This window comes from Danio aesculapii, chromosome 20, assembly GCF_903798145.1.
Source record: "Danio aesculapii chromosome 20, fDanAes4.1, whole genome shotgun sequence".
NCBI lineage: Eukaryota > Metazoa > Chordata > Actinopteri > Cypriniformes > Danionidae > Danio > Danio aesculapii.
Window position 1 is genome coordinate 43,183,285 of NC_079454.1, and position 13,898 is coordinate 43,197,182.

Here is a 13,898-nt window from a genome sequence, read left to right on the forward strand (position 1 = left end):
AGATTTTTCGAATGCACATTACTTGATTGATTGTACTATACAGTATAAATAAATGTGTGTTTGTCTGAATGGTGGCGACCACCTTCAGAGGTAGTCAAAAATGCATTTGATTGGCTTGCTTTCAAAAGTGTAGATGTTCTTGTAAGCGAATGCATTCAAAAAGCCTCAAAACACATCCATTCTTTGCCTCCTGACCTCATACATGATCGTTATGGGATGTTTTGTCAAAGCACACCACAACAAGGTAATTCAACTTCAATGTTGTACCAAATCACACAGATTACAATTAAAATCTTAGTTATGATACACATCTTTGTCTTGCTTTATTGCTTGCTGTTTAAATGTTTGGTAGGCTATCTTGGCCAAAAATATATTTTATTATTATTTTATGTGACAATAGATCATGTCAACATGCACAGTTTGTCCCTGTTAAAGTGTTAACAACTACAACAGCCAATAAAAATGATGTTTTGTAGACTATATTTCCATATGTTATGCAACATTATATTGGGATACAAACATTATCATGTTTATGTAAGGGATAAAGTACATCCAGGTGGTTATCACAGATTAAAGATAACATGTACTTTATCCCACTTGTTACACGGCTTCTTGCCACAAAATGTAAAAATTTGACAGAAATTGTAACACTAGGAGTCGGGTGACTACGGGGGTGAGGGTCCAAATGCAGTTTATTAACAGCTTGGTCAAACAGGAACAAACGGTATCATGAGGGTAATCCAATAATGTAGTTGTGGTCACAGGCAGAGGTCGGTGCAGGAAGCAAACAGGATGTACAAAGAAACAAGGCAAGGATCTAAAGGCACAGTAAGACTAGAAAAAGAAAACGCTTCACAATGTTACAGGTAAACATACAACAAGACTCAGCAATGTGTGTGTGAGAGAGAGGTAAATATATAGTCCATGTAATCAGTCTATGATTCTTTTCCAGCTGTGTCTGTGCAATCAGGGAGAGAACTGGAACTGGTGTGTGTTTGTGTGAGGTGCATGATGGGATTTAAAGTCCCGTTCCGTGACAGATTTTTAGTTCTCCAGAGCTCTGCAATTGCTAGATCGCTGGTGATTGTGGCACAAATCATTGTTCTGAGATGTAATTGATTATTTAAACTTTAAACACAAAGCTGCCAGAAAAGAAAACTAACCAATTATTTAATTCAGTCATACACTGTAAAAAAATGCTGGGTTTCACACAATCGAGTTGTGTTGGGACAACATAAAGGCATTAAATTTACTTATAATTTTGCTCAAATCTAACTGGCTCAAACATGAAACAATTAAGTTGTCCCTGTCCAAAAAAAACCTCAAGAATTGTGTTGTTTTAACTTTTTTAAAGAAGTAGTTTGAACATACAGCAAGCGTAACTTTTTTGAGTGTAAGATGGCGTCAAAAACAGCTGCATTACAGACAAGCCTATGAATATGAATGTGAATGTATGTACAGTACATGGGTAACCAGTCAGAACTAAGAATTGCAGAGAGCCACGTAATACTCATGGATGCCGTAATGTAATTAGCATGGATATGCAAACATCAGACTTTATATCCACTTCCATAAAAAATTGCCTACTCAATACAACAAGCTGTGTAGTCTGTGCGTACTTAAGAAACATTTTCAGCATTGCTGCATTTCCTTGGTCAAATTCCATGCGTTTCCTTCAAAGACTTTTGCCCCCGATTTGACTTCCATATCAATGCTACTCAATTGTACTTGTTGTGAGCATTCCCACAAAATTATTCTAGGGTCAAAATTCTTTTACCAAAACAAGAAAATTGATCATTTACACAATTTGACTATGGCAACAAGCCCAACAGCCAACGAATGTACTGTATTAGAGAATATATGTGATGTGATTGTATGTTGGGATATACAGTTATATATACAGGATATACAGTTTATTCATGAAGGATATATTACTAGCATATACTTGCCGGTCACTTTATTAGGTACACCTTACAAGTACCGGCTTGGACCCCCTTTTGCCTTGAGAACTGCCTTAATCCTTCATGGCATAGATTCAACAAGGTACTCGAAATAATCCTCAGAGAGTTTGGTCTGTATTGACATGATAGCATCCCGCAGTTGCAGCAGTTTTGTCGGCTGCACATCCATGATGCGAATCTCACGTTTCAGCACATCCCAAAGGTGCTCTATTGGATTGAGATCTGGTAACTGTCATGTTCTCAACTTATTGTCATGTTCGAGAAACCAGTTGGCACATTATCCTTCTGGAAGTAGCCATCAAAGTATGGGTACACTGTGGTCATAAAGGGATGGACATGGTCAGCAACAATACTCAGGGAGGCTGTGGCGTTGACACGATGCTCAATTGGTACTAATGGGCCCAAAATGTGCCAAGAAAATATCCCCCACACCATTACACCACCACTACCAGCCTAAATTGTTTATACAAAGCAAGATGGATCCAAGCTTTCATGTTGTTGATGCCACATTCTGACCTTACCGTCCGAATGTCGCAGCAGAAATCGAGACTCATCAGACCAGGCAACGTTTTGCCAATCTTCTATTGTCCAATTTTGGTTGAGCCTGTGTGAATTGTTGTCTCAGTTTCCTGTTCTCAGCTGACAGGAGTGGCATCCGGTGAGGTCTTCTGCTGCTGTAGCCCATCCACCTCAAGGTTGGATGTGTTGTGTGTTCAGAGATGCTCGTCTGCATACCTCGGTTGAGTGGTTATTTGAGTGACTGTTGCCTTTCCATCAGCTGGAACCAGTCTGGCCATTCTCCTCTGACCTCTGGCATCAACAAGGCATTTGTGCTCTCAGAGCTGCCGCTCACTGGATATTTTCTCTTTTTTGGACCATTCTCTGTAAACCCTAGAGATGGTTGTGCGTGAAAATCCCAGTAGATCAGCAGTTTCTGAAATACTCAGACCAGCCCGTCTGACACCAACAACCATGCTACATTCAAAGTCCTTTAAATCACCTTTCTTCCCCATTCTGATACTCGGTTTGAACTGCTGCAGATCGTCTTGACCATGTCTACATGCCAAATGCATTGAGTTGCTGCCATGTGATTGGCTGATTAGAAATTTAGAAATTAGAAATCAGATTTTATATCATATTCAATCAAATTTACCATGGTCAAACTGTGCATTTCTGAGTCTAAGCTGTTCAAAACTGCTGCCTAAACAGTCAAATTTAACATATTTCAAAGATTTTGACTCCGATTACTCTCCATACTGAAAAAAGAGAACAGTGTCAATCTAAAAAAGATTGCAAGAGACTTTTTGGATGCATGTTAATATTTGTTGGAAATGTAATGTGTCTCAAATGACCACTTGTGATCGATTCACTATACAAACCTGGAGGCCATTCATATTTTTATACGGTCTATGTACAGAATGCATTATCCATTCCTCTATACTATTTTCATAGCATATTCTTTTATGTCAACATTTGCTAGATGCATGAGTTTGACAATTGCACTAATGTCTCATGTCTTTTGCAGCATTTTTCTTCTTGAAATGGCATTTAAAAAATGTGACGCTAAAGTTACAAGTAGTTCAGCTATTTTATTTTCAGTCCACTGAAATTATATATATATATATATATATATATAATATTTCTCATTATTTTTTAACACGAATAGTTGTGCGGTGGCACACCGTTAGACCTCTTGACACAGAGAAAGAGCAATGCATGCGGCATGACATCACTTTGTTGCAGAGACGCTATTGGTTATATTCTGAGTCGAACTCGGAAGCAGCTTGAAGTGAAAAGCGTGAGCATGTCTGCGGTCTGGGGGTATTATAAAGTCAAAGACGACAACATTGCCATAGCAAACTGTGAGATACGTAACCTTGGGATTGTCTGTTAAGTTGAGGTGCTATTTGATTTTATATTAGATTTGTTTGTTTTTTTACTGATGCACTAAAGTCCAAAGAATTGTAAAGTAAAGAATTGATGTTTTTTATTACTTGACTGTTCAAGCTACCTCACAGAAGTGCTCTGTTTGTTTACAGAGTTATTGAATGTTAAAATAAGGTGAATTAAATAACATATAAGGACCATCCTGGATCTGTTTCTTCGCTCTTCTTTATTTTTTTTTTTATGTATTATAGAAGTATCGGATCGGGTTTTGTAATCGGTAGATATTCAAAATCAAATGACTCGGACTCGAGGGCAAAAAAACTGATCGGCATATCCCTAGTAGTTAGCACTGTCGCCTCACAGCAAGATGGTTGCTGGTTCGAGTACCAGCTGGGTCAGTTGACATTTCTGTGTGGAGTTTGCATGTTCTCCTTGTGTTGGTGTGGGTTTCCTCTGGATACTCCGGTTTCGCCCACAGTCCAAACACATGCAGTGTAAGTGAATTGGGTAAACAAAATTGGTCGTAGTGTATGAGGGTGTGTGTGTGTGAATGTGAGAGTGTATGGGTGTTTCCAAGTACTGGGTTGCGGCTAGACGGGCATACGCTGTGTAAAACATATGCTGGAATAGTTGGCGGTCCACTCTGCCGTGGTGACCCCTGATAAATGTTGTTTTGGCTACCAAGTATAGTAGATGCACATGACTATAGTTTAAACATGTAATACACATGCACATGACATCACCGCTTTACAATACAACAGCATAGTTTCAAATTGAACCTCAATCGTTGTTGTGTAAAAAAAAATCTGATATCTGAATTCCAGCTATTATCTGAACATTTTGTCATCTAAATGCCCTCTTAAATGGATAGTTTACCCAAAAATAAAAATTTACTGACCATTTGCTCACACTGACTGAAGTGGTTCCAAACCTTTTATGATTTTTTTTCTTTTAAACACAAAGTTTTTCAAAACCTTGTTGGAAAATGGTAACAGTTAACATCTATAGTAAGAATAAAAGAATATATGATGAAATGGTTTACAAAATTCTTCAAAATATCTTCTTCATGTGTTCAACAGAAGAAAGAAACTCAAATAGGTTTGTTATAAGAGAAGGGTGAATAAATGTTGATAGATTATGCCATTTTGGGTTAACGAGTCCATCAGTGACATTATGAATAAATGTTTCATCAACGTTTCTAGAATTTTTCAAATTGAAAAGAAAAAACGTGTAAATATTTAGGGTTGTAAGATAATTTTATGATTTTGAAAGAAGTCCCTTGTGCTCATCAAGGCCTGCATTTATCTCTCTGTAAAACGGCGAAATATTATTCCAATTGGAAATAGCACATTTTTGAATATTTTAAATTAAAATAGTTTTTACATTCCAGCTGTCACATGATCCATCAGGAGTCATTCTAATATGATTATTATATTTATTCATTTATTCTCCTTCAGCTCTATTTCACTGGTCGCCACAGCGGAATGAACTGCCAACTATTCCAGCATATTATTCATACTAATTATTCATATTCCAGCATACTATGCCAACTATTTTACGCAGTGGACGCCGTTCCAGCTGCAACCCAGTACACAACCCAGTTCACACACACACTCATGCACTACTTTTTTTTTGTTTTGCATTATTCATTCATGCATTCATTTTCCTTCGGCTTAGTCCCTTTATTCATCAGGGGTCGCCACAGTGGAATGAACCACCAACTTATCCAGTTTTACACAGTGGATGCCCTTCCAGTTGCAACCCAGCACTGGGAAACATCCGTACACATTCATTCACATTCATACCCTATGGCAAATTTAGTTTATTCAGTTCACCTATAGCGCATGTTTAAAGTGTATCGCACCTATAGCGGGAAACCGGAGCAGCCCGGGGGAAACCCATACCAACACAGGGAGAACATGCAAACTCCACACAGAAATGCCAACTGGGCCAGCCGAGACTCGAACCAGCGACCTTCTTGCTGGGAGGCGACAATGCTAACCACTGAGGAACTGAAGGTACTGAAGTACCTTTTAGAAATCATCCAAATCTTTTCATCCATAAAAGGTTCTTGAAATTGTAAGGAGATTCTTTAATTGTAGAAATGTTCTTCACACTTTGTGTAAATGTTCTTCAAAGAAAAATAGTCAACTAAAAAAGTCTATAGCATCACTGTAAATAAACTTTTTTAGTTTTTTCATGCATCATTGTTTTTAAGAGTGTACACTGTAAAAAGTAATTAGTTGACTTAACTTGAAAAAGTGAGACCACTCATTGTCTTAAAATGATTAAGTCAGCTAACTATGTGTATAGTTATAAAAATTAAGTCAACTTAACAGTTCTGTTACATCAATTAATTTGATTCATTTCCATATATTCTATTTATATTATTTTCATAAATGTATACTTTTAAAGAAACCCATGGTTAATAGCCCCTTTCACACATACAGACCTTTCCAGAAAATGACCGGCAATTCTCCAGAAAGGGATCATGTGTGAACAGGCTCTTTTCAAAAATACCGATAAATTTGTTCCGGCAATTTTCCGGAAAGAGAAGTTGTAACATTACTGTTAATTTGCCGGAATGCTGCGCTGTGTGAATGCAGAAGGAAGATTGCCAGAAAGAGAAGTTGTAACATTACTGGTAATTTGCCGGAATGCTGCGCTGTGTGAATGTAGAAGGAAGATTGCCGGAAAGAATGTGTTCATGTCCAGAACTCGCTGATGTGAGACATCTACTTTAGTCAATCAGAACGCTCAGACACATTCACATCTGCGCTGTTTATGAAAATAAAAGCCTTTGAATATTTTTTCAGACACATTTAGCTGCTAGATGTTAATCAGATAACATTTCTATGTTCCTTCTTAATGCCAACTGTGTAAAACAATTGCTGATAAAATTCTAATGATAAACCGCTGTTTGTTTACCTTCAAGATCTGCTTCAGTTGCTTGACGCGTGTTCACGTGAAGGAGCCAGTGAGCGCCAGCACACATATGTACACCTCGACATGCAAAAGTGTTCCTCTATATATTTTCATGTAAGTTGTTCACAATATTATCCAGCCACAGAATTTGTAATGTAGTCAAATGTGTAAACATTTACCTGCGGTTTACACTTCTGCCTTTGGATGTCTCACAAAGCAGCTGCATGAATGCTAAAGCTTTAAATAAAAGTGAAACCACCAACAAAAGCCTGACTCAAATACAAGGGCAGCCGTTTAGAGGTCATCTCTGGTTAATGATGTCAGAATTTACAAGTATTTTGAAAGGGATGTGTGAATGTCTTTTGCGGAAAAATTATGGAACGTCCTTGCCTTTTATGAGTCTACCGGTAAAGTCGTTTCAGAAATTTTCTGGATATTTGCCAGTGTCACTGTGTGAAAGGGGCTAATGATTTGATTATATGATCAATAGGATTCTACAAAACAAACTGTTTAGACCAATAATTAAAGACAACGCATCATCATCTGTTTGTACGCCTGTATATAAACTGGCATTGAAGGACTGACCTTTGAGCAACCAGAATGGAACGTCTTGTATTGTTCCCTTGCTGCAGAAACATTAAAATATTCTGGAATATTTTTTGATCCTGACAGCTTCTAAGTTGTAACGTGTTAAGTCAGCTTGTCGCTTTTAAGGCAAAAAGTTTACTCAATTTTTTAAGTAAACCAATTATATGTGAAAAGTGTATACTTTAAAAAGTGAGTAAACCCATTGCCTTAGAAATGACAAGTTGATTTTACTTTAAAAATGTAAGTATTTCTGTTGTAACTTAGAATGGTTAAGTTCATTAAAATTACACACAGTTAATTTACTTAATAATTTGAAGGCGATGAGTTTAGAGTTTTTTTTCAACTAATCACACTTAATACTCTGTAAATTGAATTTGCCTGTAAATGAATATGCCTTGAATTTTTTAGTTGAATCAAATTCACTGTTCTAGTGGGATGACACGGTGGTTCAGTGGTTAGCACTGTCACCTCACAGCAAGTAGATTGCTGGTTCGAGGCTCGACTCGGCCAGTTGGCATTTCTGTGTGGAGTTTGCATGTTCTCCCCATGTTGGCATGAGTTTTCCCTCTGTGTGCTCTGGTTTCCCCCACAGTCCAAGGACATGCGCTATAGATGAATTGGGTAAGCTAAATTGGCCATAGTGTATGTGTGTGAATGAGTGTACTGGATTGCAGCTGGAAGAGCATCCTCTGTGTAAAACATATGCTGGATAAGTTGGCGGTTCATTCCGCTGTGGCAACCCCTGATGAATATAGGGATAAAGCTGAAGGAAAATTAAATGAAATGAACTTTTCTAGTCATCTAAACTTACAAATCAAATGGACTAAAATATTAGGTTAACCTTTGTATAACTGACACAAATTTAGTTGAAACCAAAATAACTGTCTGGTTTAGCTCAGCTACCAAATCCTACCTCTGTAGACTATGTTGAATAGTTCGGACTGCTGAGCGAATCACTGGTACAACCCTCCGTACTCTCCAAGAACTGTACTTATCTAGAGCAAGCAGAAGGGCTGCCAAAATCCCTCTGGACCCCTCACACCCAGCACACTGCCTCTTTAAATTTTTATCTTCTGGTTGACGCTACAGAGCACTGCGCACCAGAACAGCCCGACACAGAAATAGTTTCCTTCCTCAGGCAATCCATCTCATGAACATTTGATGATAGTAATTGTGAAACAAACATACTTGCTATACACTTTTATACACATATACACTTATTTACAACACACTTTACATGCCAGTTTGCACATAACAGCTGCACATATAACGCTGTATATAGTAATAAACATGTACATACATGTGTCAATTTGTATGTTTACATTCCCTACTTCTATTCTTAAATATATTTATTATCTGTTTTTTGTCCTGTCTCTGTAATGCTCTGTCATGAAAACAAATTTCTCGTATGTGTAAACATACCTGGCTGCAATATATCAGATATATATATCTTTCTGATTCTGAATAAATTATAGCAACAAAAAACTATTTGTTGTCTTGACTTATTGTGGATGATTCGTGGATGAATAGTAATAATTTATTTCAAATCTAAAATCAGTATATGTTAATGTTTACTGTCACTTTTAATCAATTAAATGCATCTTACTTAATAGAAGGATTAATTTTCTAACTTCAGATTGTAAGTTTCTCATATTAACCGTGCTTTTGTGTTGTTTGTGTGTTTTATAGATGTGGCCATGCTGAAGAATCCTTTGGGCCGATGAGGGACAGCTGATGACAGCGAAATCAGATTAGCAGAAAAACAAGTGTAAGGTACATACAGTGGAGCATCTAAAGCCGGCCAGTGCCTGCAGTCTGACCCCGGTGCTGACAGAGGCAGCTGTCCCGTCTTTTTTGCCCTTCTCTGTCGTCATTAATTTCCCTCAAAGGCCCCCAGTGACAGTTCCCTCATAGTGGCCATACTTGGAAACAAGGTGCATGACAGACATGGGGAGTATGGGATGCACAATTTGGGTGTACAACAAAAAAACAACTGCTGTGGGGACCATTGAGAGCATATGACCATTGTCACCTGGAAAAAAAGAAAAACAGCTTCCTCTAATTTTTCAGTGTTTTAGTACAATTAGGATGTTCTAAACTACACTGTAAAAAAGTTGACTTAACATTTAACATTTAAAGGCAATAAACTTCAGGACATTTTTGAGTTTACTCAACTTAAGTGAAGTTTATCACATGCTTATGATTGAACACAGCTGGTCATGCATTAGCCGATTCATGATTCACCAATCAGATGATTCCTAAGCCACTATAAATACCCTATAGGTTCCATATCACAGCCATCTTCATTTTGAAGAATCCCCTCTTTCACCCCTTCCACGGTGACCCAGTGGTTAGCACTGTTGCCTCACAGCAAGAACGTCACTGGTACTACGCGATCACATGGGTTTCCCCAGGGTCCTCCCACCGTCCAAAAACATGCAACTTAAGTTAATTGACTAATCCAAATCGGCACCATAGACATGCTCCTAGTAAGTAGTTATCTCTTAAGAGCAATCACTTTCTGTTCATTAGCTACTACAGCAGGGGAGTTTCGAGATCTACCTGAGCTCAAACTCCCCTCTCGTCCTGCAATGGAAGGGGAGCCCTGGGCTCGAGGATCTTATGAGCTCAGTGTATACTCTTGAAATTGAGTTAAGTGAAGTATTTGGGTTAAAAGATAACTCAAATGTCTTGAAGTTTGTTGCCTTAATTTTAAGTTAAATAAACTTTTTTTTTACAGTGTAGTTTGTGTGTATTACATTCAAAATTTTGAGGAAGTAAAAGGTTTTTAGCTTGTATTCTTGAAATTAATGCTCACAAAGTTTTATTTAATTGGCTAAAATGTTATAATATTATGAAAAATTGTAATTGAAAACAATCTAATTTAGTATATTTTAAAATGGGTGGCGCAGTGGAGAGCGCTGTCGCCTCACAGCAAGAAGGTCACTGGTTCAAGCCTCAGCTGGTTCAGTTGGCATTTCTGTGTGGAGATTGCATGTTCTCCCCGTGTTCACGTGGGTTTCCTCCAGGTGCTCCGGTTCCCCCAACAGTACAAAGACATGCGGTACAGGTGAATTGAAAAAGCTAAATTGTCCGTAGTGTACGTGTGTGTATGGGTGTTTCCAGTGATGGATTGCAGCTGGAAGGGCATCCACTGCGTAAAACATATGCTGGATAAGTTGGCGGTTCATTCTGCTGTGGCGACCCCTTATTAATAAAGGGACAAATAACATCAGAGCAGAGATTTTCAGCACCATCACTCCAGTCATCAGTGTTACATGATCCTTTACGTAAAAAAAATATTCTAATATCAATTTGACATGGATATAATAAAAGAATGATTATAAAATATTCTGAATAAATTATTCAGTTATGTATATAATAATAATTCTTGACATATTTTCAGTTCTGTAATATATTTTTCTCTTGAGTGTCAGAAATATTTATAGACATACTCGAATTGTATTGAAATTACTGATTTAATTCTCAGCACTGAAATTTGCCATACTTTATACATTTAATAATACATTGCAGTAATTAAAACAAGTGATGTAAATGGTTTATTTAAATATAAAAAAATACCAAGATAACTTCACTGTCAGCCCACCACAATGATTCCACACTGAATTTTTCTCATTTCATTTAAGCTTTCAAATATTTAAAAAAGAGACTGAATCCCACTGAAATTATTGGTTTAATTTTCAAAACTGAACGTAAATCAAATAAATGCAATTGCGTACCAAATTCTAAGAATTATAAAACAATTGTAATATAATTTATTTATCTATAAGTTAATAATTATTGACATACTTTCAATGTCAGCTCACCAATGTCAGATCCTATATACACAGTCAAGCCCAAAATTATTAGACTTTAAATCAGAATCTGTTAGGAGTATGAATCATTTCAGGCTTGACCGTATACCTATAGTTGGATTTAATCTCTTCATCTTACTGAATCTTGAGAAAATGATTACTCCACCCTCTTTTTAAAAGCACAATCTCATTTGAATTTAAAGCGACAGTTACCAAAATGGCACAATTAGGATCAAAGCCTTAAAGGGGCAGTTTCAAAGATTTATAAAACATTATTTGTGTGGTATTTTTAGCTAAAACATACTCTAGGGACATCAGAACCTTATTTTAGATCTTGTAAAAATGGCTATAATAGTTCCCCTTGAAATAATGCTCCATCATTCAATCTCAAAGATGTTCGATAAAGTTGTAAAGTTGAAATCCAGAACAAATACGGATCAAATCAAATTAGTTTAACAACCACAATATATTTTTTGTTTATTTCAGATATTTAAAAATGACCGTAGAAACATTCTAAATTCTAATAAATCCTTCTGTTGATTATTATAACACATTGCATTCATCTATTATTTAATCATTAGCATACTTACACTTTCAGCCCTCAAATTTCAGATACCTCAATAAATATTCAGCTGATTTTTAATCTGTTTTCATAATTTAATATAGAACAGTGATTAAAACCTTACCTGTCAGAGAGAACAAGAAAAAACAAACTTTTTAGAGTCTAAGGGTTTAATAAAATTCTATAAATCTTGCCACTCCGATTTTAAAACACCTTTTGTTTGCTGTGGTTTCTCAAGAAAACCACCATCAATCCAGTCGTCGCTCTAACAGTCCCTAAATATGGCCTCTGTGCTATGTAAATGAGATATGTTAATGAATAGCTTCTTTCAGCACATGCAGTGTAACGCAACAATTCTGTCTATGTGTACCTAGGCTTGTGTTTATGAAGAGAGTGTGCCAAGCACTCAGAGTAAATGAAAATATACACTGGGAGAAGCATCTCAGGCATCTCCTATAACAAGCTGCAGAAACTCTCTAAAGCATCGCTGCTATGCTGTGGGGAATCTTGAGAATCTCAAGCTTAAACCACCAAGCCTTCGAGACCTCGGGGGCAACATCACCAGCCGCTCACACGATTAAAATGATTTTCCAGGATCTGGGCCACAAAGGTTAATGTCACAGACAGCTGGAAAGTGATGCACTGGAGTCTCATTTGAACAATTTGCACGTCATTGTGAACGAAAAAACTAAACTTATGTCACATACTTATTAAGTATATTTGATGCGACTTTACAACTTTATCAAATACCTTTGAGATTGAATGATGAAGCATTATTTAAAAGGGAACTATTATACCCACTTTTACAAGATCTAAAATAAGGTTCTGATGGCTCTAAGAGTGTGTATGTGATGTTTCAGCTAAAAATAACACACAAATAATGTTTTTAGCCCCCTTTTAGGCTTTGATCCTAATTGTGCCACTTTGAAGACTATCGCTTCAAATTCAAATGAGATTTGGCTTTAAAATGAGGGCGGAGGTATAAACGCCTGTGTGTCAGCATAGCGGCAGAATTAAACTCTAATGGTGTATGGCTGCTTCTCACCCAGGGCCGTCTATGCTAATGAGGGAGAGATCGCCATTAATGGACAGGGCTTTTCCCCCTGATGACCCGTACAAAGGGAGAATGTCAATCATAGTGTTTCTGCAGACTGTTTTAATCAACTGTGATTATAAAAAAAATAATAATAATAAATTAAAACAAATTTTTAAAACCTTTACAAGCTGGATAAATTCACACACTGTTGCCACACAACTGTGTTTAAACCCCTTATGAAAGTGATTTTTGCAACCCAGGCTCATTCTGAAAACGTACCCCTATACACATTTCTGGAGAGTGCAAAATACGTCCCAGGAGGTATGTTTTTTTTACAGTTTTTGTTGTCACGAATCCACCAGAGGCCGCTGTGTATGCTTTTTGAAATCTCAAATTTGTGCCATTAGTGCCCTTCACACCTGCTGTTCTCGCGTAAATTCACTAGAGACAGCTGTCGATTAACTGACTGACCGATCAACTGTCTGACCAACTAATAGTGTTTCTAAGCACCGGTTGACCCGTCCACCCACTTCCCTAAACCCAACCGACAGTGTTTTCAAAAGCAATGCAGAAAACTGTTCTTCACCGCACTCGAACCCCTTCGTCTTAATCACCTCCATTCTGCGTCAATCAAACTGGTAACAGTAGGAAAGACATCCATCTAGATGTAATCGGTCAGCTGGTAAGCGCGAATGTTGCGGTCACACTGCACTTTTCACTTAATAGACTTCCATTCATACGCATGCAAATGCGACAGATCGGAAACTCAAGTTTGTGCGATAAGTTTTTCATTTTGCTGCATTACAAAGTTTAAGCTTGGTGAACTCTAATCTGTGAAATCACATTGCATAAGTGTGTGAGACCAATCGAAAATTAAAACATGACCTCTTTGTACAGAAATTTTAAATATGGAGCAATCGCTCAAACTCTAGTGTGACTGCAGCATAACATTTGGGGGATTAACTGAACCATTATCTAATGCAACGTTGTTTATGGTTTGGTTAAAAAGTGTCCCACATAGATATCTGATACATGCAAATTACATATGACATACAAGTTCATATTTGGATATATAAAATGTGTGTCATATATATATATATATGCATAAATTTCAGAATATGGCC